This window comes from Mesoplodon densirostris, chromosome 3 (assembly GCF_025265405.1).
Source record: "Mesoplodon densirostris isolate mMesDen1 chromosome 3, mMesDen1 primary haplotype, whole genome shotgun sequence".
Taxonomy (NCBI): Eukaryota; Metazoa; Chordata; class Mammalia; order Artiodactyla; family Ziphiidae; genus Mesoplodon; species Mesoplodon densirostris.
Window position 1 is genome coordinate 46,599,928 of NC_082663.1, and position 4,980 is coordinate 46,604,907.

The 4,980-nt window shown below is 39.4% G+C and overlaps 1 non-coding gene across 1 annotated transcript; it reads left to right on the forward strand.

The window, feature by feature from the left end:
• Positions 1-4,450: 4,450 nt before the first annotated feature.
• On the forward strand, positions 4,451-4,557 carry LOC132487347 (U6 spliceosomal RNA). The gene has a single exon (XR_009531628.1). It is a non-coding gene; the product is annotated as a U6 spliceosomal RNA (small nuclear RNA).
• The last annotated feature ends 423 nt before the right edge of the window (positions 4,558-4,980 follow it).

The window sequence follows — 4,980 nt, forward strand, 5'->3', positions numbered from 1 at the left end:
AAAGGGTCTACCCAAACTCTAGAGCTTATTGTGATGGTGACTCCAAGATGCAGAGTTTTTTATATTAAGCCAGACGTAGTTCTTCAATAAATAGTTTATGTGAAAGATTTCCTTGGTCTTAACTTTCTCTCCTCTTAAGAAGAAAGTGTAGGATGATTGGCAAATATAAACTATAGTGTAACTATAGACAGTTTGCAAGACTAAAGGGGATTACTCAGTGTGGTACCAGCATATAATGGGGGAGCTAGGGATCAGAATGTGGGGCTGTGGCTGGAAGGTGGAAGGTTGGTAAATGGGGAAGGTTGGAAGAATCTTTGTGGTGGAGAATCAGGTGAAGAGCAGGGCGCATCTGGGACGATGGTCATATACAAGGTTGAAAACATGCTTTTTCCATCCGAAAGCATAACCACCATCTTCCCTATTAGTGCATTTCCATTAATGAAAGGATGCCCTTTCTGTCAATGAAAGGATGTTCTTCCAAAAACCCAGGCTTGCAACCTGAGTCATCTTTTAATCAGTGATGCCCAGAATCCTAGAGTTGGGTAAAGTCTTCAAGGATACCTAATCTAATCCCTTTACTTTTCAGACAAGGACATGCAGTGGAAAGAGATCCTGTTTTCTGCAAGTTCACACTGCAAGCAAGAACCAGGCCTAATGCTCAGTATCCTAAAACTCCATCCAGTGTTCCATTCACTGCTCTACCTGGTTCTTCCCTTTCCTTCAGCTCTTATTCAGCCAGATGCCAAATCCCACTAACTTTTCTTTTGGAATCTCCTTATGTCTATTCTTTTCCTTGGCTTCAAACCTAGTCTAGGCTCTACTTACAATTACTTCCTAAAACACTCCATGCCCTTAGGCTCTCTGCTCAAGTCCCGGGATCACCATAGTTATCCTAACCATCCTCAGACATTAATTTCATCATGTTTCTCAAGAACCTCTTTGTTAAATTCTGATAGCATGGGAGAATAAAAAGTGCTTGGGTTTTGGAATTGGTTAAATGTGGGTTCCAATCTCTGATCTACCCCTAAACTCATAAGTTACTTAACCTCCTTCAGATTCATTTTCCTCATCAGCAAAATGGGAATTGCAATCATAAATAAAAACAATACAAATGGTAGTTATAGTGAGAATGGATTGAACTCATGTATATTAAATTGCCCAGCAAATTAAAGATGTTCCAAAAATGTAAATTCCCTTTCTAAAATTCACACTGTTTGCAATATGGCTCACACCTGCCTTCCAGTCTTTACTTCTGCTGTCCCACGAGACAAGTTCTTTGTCCCAGCAGCTTGGCCTGGCTCCTGAACACACTGCAATGTCTCAGCTGCTAGAGTTAATCCCACTCCCCGAAGATGTTCATCCCCTTTCTTCTTGCTTATACAAATCCTTTTAATTTACCCCAGCCTATGTCACTCAGTTTGTACTTCTACTCTCCAGAAGGAAAAGGAGGTGTTCAAACAGAGCATGTGGGAAACAGTCTGCAGTCTGTAGCTCTGAAGTCCCAAGCAGGTGTCTCTCTTGTGGCAGGACCTGTGAGATCCCATGATCTCCCGGATGGGACTTGTCACCCTTCTCTGTTGGTGCTCCCATGCTTGCCACCTTACTCTGACAATCACATCCTCATCCTAGCCACTCTCGCTGTGTGGCACTGGCACTGTGTGGCCCTGCGGCTGCCCACCTGACATCCTTCTATTCCCAACGTGGTCCTCAGCACACCTTCCCTATTCTGCCCCTGCTCACCATCATACCGGATGACACTAAATAATTCTGGGAAACTTTGGTGTCCATGGATGATTTAAGGATCTAACTTGCTTGCATTCCTCAGATCTTCATCTCATCAGGTCTGGGTCCATCAATATATCTAAAGGGAAAGATGGCTCCATGGGACACAGCCCTGAATAACCTGTGAACAGCGTCTCACCATCTTCTCTCTGAGACTTTTAATGAGTGTTGTTGCCTCTCTTTTATTAGGCATGGTTTCCCAGTTTGAGACAAACACTCCTCCTTCCCTCTCAGGGTTGTAAACTCTGGGCCTGAACTGGGAGGCACTTCCAGGAGCTCCGGTGAGTGTCTCATACAAATAAATACCAAGGTTTCTGAACTGATGGAAGACAGTTTTCTTCTCCTGCAGGCTTAGTTCTCAGCTGAGTCAGAGCACTTTCAGGAAGCTAGGATGTGCCCTCAGCCTTCCCGCTCCACCCCTTCCTGCTCAGGTGAGTGATTTTAGTTCACTATGCTTCCAATAATAGTTTTCAAACCATAGAGTTCTCATTCTCACAATTAAGTGAGTTAATCCACATAAAGCACTTCACACTTCGTGTGACTGTGTACGTTGCACCATGAACAAGTGTGCCTTGCTAAGGCAGCAAGTGGGGACTAAAATCCAGCCCACACTCCATTCTCCAGACCTGGGCCTAGGCCAGGGTATGGACTGGAACTGCCCAGAGGTGGGCAGCATGCTTTTTAACCTGTACGTAGGGACCATTGCTTGTCAAGCCCTGTGCTCACCAGATGAGGGGGGAAGGGTTGTCTCTAAGTTACATGAAGGCGCTGTGTGGGCCAGTACAGGCCATGCTAAGGCATGACACAAGCTTGATATATCCCAGTTATTACAGCTCTTATGACTGAGCCCCAGTAGTGACTACCTTAAAGAGACTGTCTCAGAACCAATTTCTGAGATACCAAGTGTTAGGGCTTTAAGTTGATGGAAACATCCAGTACACAGCCAAAGGAAATGCATTGTAATCTAACTAAACATGCTCTCATCAATCTCATGTTTATTGCCCATAAACTAGCCCAAAATAATTCCTGGATATAGTTGGTCTTTTTCAGTCTTTGAAAACAGAAATCTTCCTTTAAGAGAGAAGCTACCTCATATTTTAATTTTGAACTGTAATGCCTCTGACTTAGTTATCTGCTGGGTTAGAGACTGGCTCATGGTAGTCCTATAGAGTTCTTGTTCGAGTTACAATCAGGCATAGAACACATTTATTTTAAACAAGTGTGAGAGATAGAGCAGCGTTTTATTCAGAGAGGGGCAAGGAAAATAAAAAGTACTTTTCTTCCCATTGTAAATGCTGCACAATGAAATTCTCAGACATGACATCATCAGTTTCTGGTTTCACAATGAGGAATCTTAGTCAATAGAGCTGGTTGGAGCAGAATGAGAAGCAGATGCAACTAGAATCAGAGAAGGTGACTTTTTAAGTATTTAACATTTTAAAACTCTGTTAAAAAGTATCCATTTGAAATAAGCTCTCCAGGAATTCTAGATTTTTTTTCATGAGAACAAAGGGCCGATTAAAGTGGTAGGTTTAAGGAAAGCAAGGTTTTCAAGAGTTACCTAATTTATAATATACTATTATAGTAAAAACCTGGAATACTATACTCTCATGCAAGACTTTGCTTTAGCTTCAAGGAAATTAAAGTCATCAAACAGGTTTAAATAAACGCCTACAGCCTATACTTTATGAACCTTTCTAGATAAATGGTACCACTTTCAAAGTAGCTGAAGAAAAGAGATACAAATATTTCAGTTTCAAAAAGTGGTATAAAATGTTCAGGGTAACATAGGCATTCAGAGTCAAGCACCTGAAGACTCGCTGTTGAGAGACTGAAAATCTGCAGTTCAAGGTCGGAGCAATGCCAAGGAATGGAGACGTTCTGTTAAAGTTTACTGTTCACAGTACTTATATGACTTAAGAAAAAATATGGATTCCCCCACTCTAAGTGCATGTCATTTTTGAAGAAAACATATCAAAGGAGACGTATGCTCTTTAGAAATGGTAATGTCAAGAGTGTAACATCTTCCAACTTCAACCTAAAATACTGCTAAATGTTGTAATACTTCATGGGGTTTACTATTTGCTATTTTCACAGGAATATCACAGAAAGCTCACAATTATGTCACATTCAGGAAATATCAGTAATCCATTTTGTGAAAAGCACAAAGAAGAAAGAATCTATATCAGTAATACATAAGTAATTAAAATATCTATGAGTAAAATACATTCAACCAAATAAGTTATAAGAGAAATAAAGCTTAGCCAAATTAACGTATGAAGGAGATGCTCAATCTCATCCATTAAAGGGATGTAAGATCTAAAGACTTTTTTTCTCCTGTGAAATTGATTTCAAACTTTTTTTTAAACTTGGCTAAAGTTACATGAAAGTGCAGAAAATAGCACAAACATATAAACCTACATACACACTATTAATGGGATTAAATCTCAGTGCTATCACTCAGAAGGGCAATTTGGCAGTATATAAAGACTATCACTCTTTGATCCAGAAGGTTAATTTCTAGTAATCTGTTCTAAGAAAATATTCAGACATAACAAAAGTAAAATATTTTCATATAAGTTTGTTCATTACAATATTTTTTATAATGGCCAAATATTAAAAACAAATAAAACGTCTGTCTATAGTGAGTTTTAGAAACATAGTTTGAGTGCTCGCTTCAGCAACACATATACTAAAATTGGAACGATAGAGAGAAGATTAGCATGGCCCCTGCACAAGGATGACATGCAAATTCGTGAAGTGTTCCATATTAAAAAAAATAATAATAAAACCTAATGGTATAGAGAACGGTCATTAGAAGTAAAAAAAGCACAGTATAAAGCTAAATAGAATTGGATTCCATTAAAGTGTGTTAAAAATTTAAAAAAAAATAGTTTGATTACTCAGCCTTAAAAAAGGAATGAAATAATGCCATTCGCAACTACGTGGATAGACCTAGAGATTATCATACCAAGCGAAGTGAGTCAGAAAGAGAAAGACAAATACCATATGATGTCACTTATATGTGGAATCTAAAATATGACACAAATGAACTTATCTACAAAACAGAAATAGACTCACAGACATAGAGAACAGACTGTGGTTGTCAAGGGGGAAGGAGGTGAGGGAGGGATGGATTGGAAGTTTGGGGTTAGTAGATGCAATCTATCATATATAGAATAGATAAACAACAAGGTC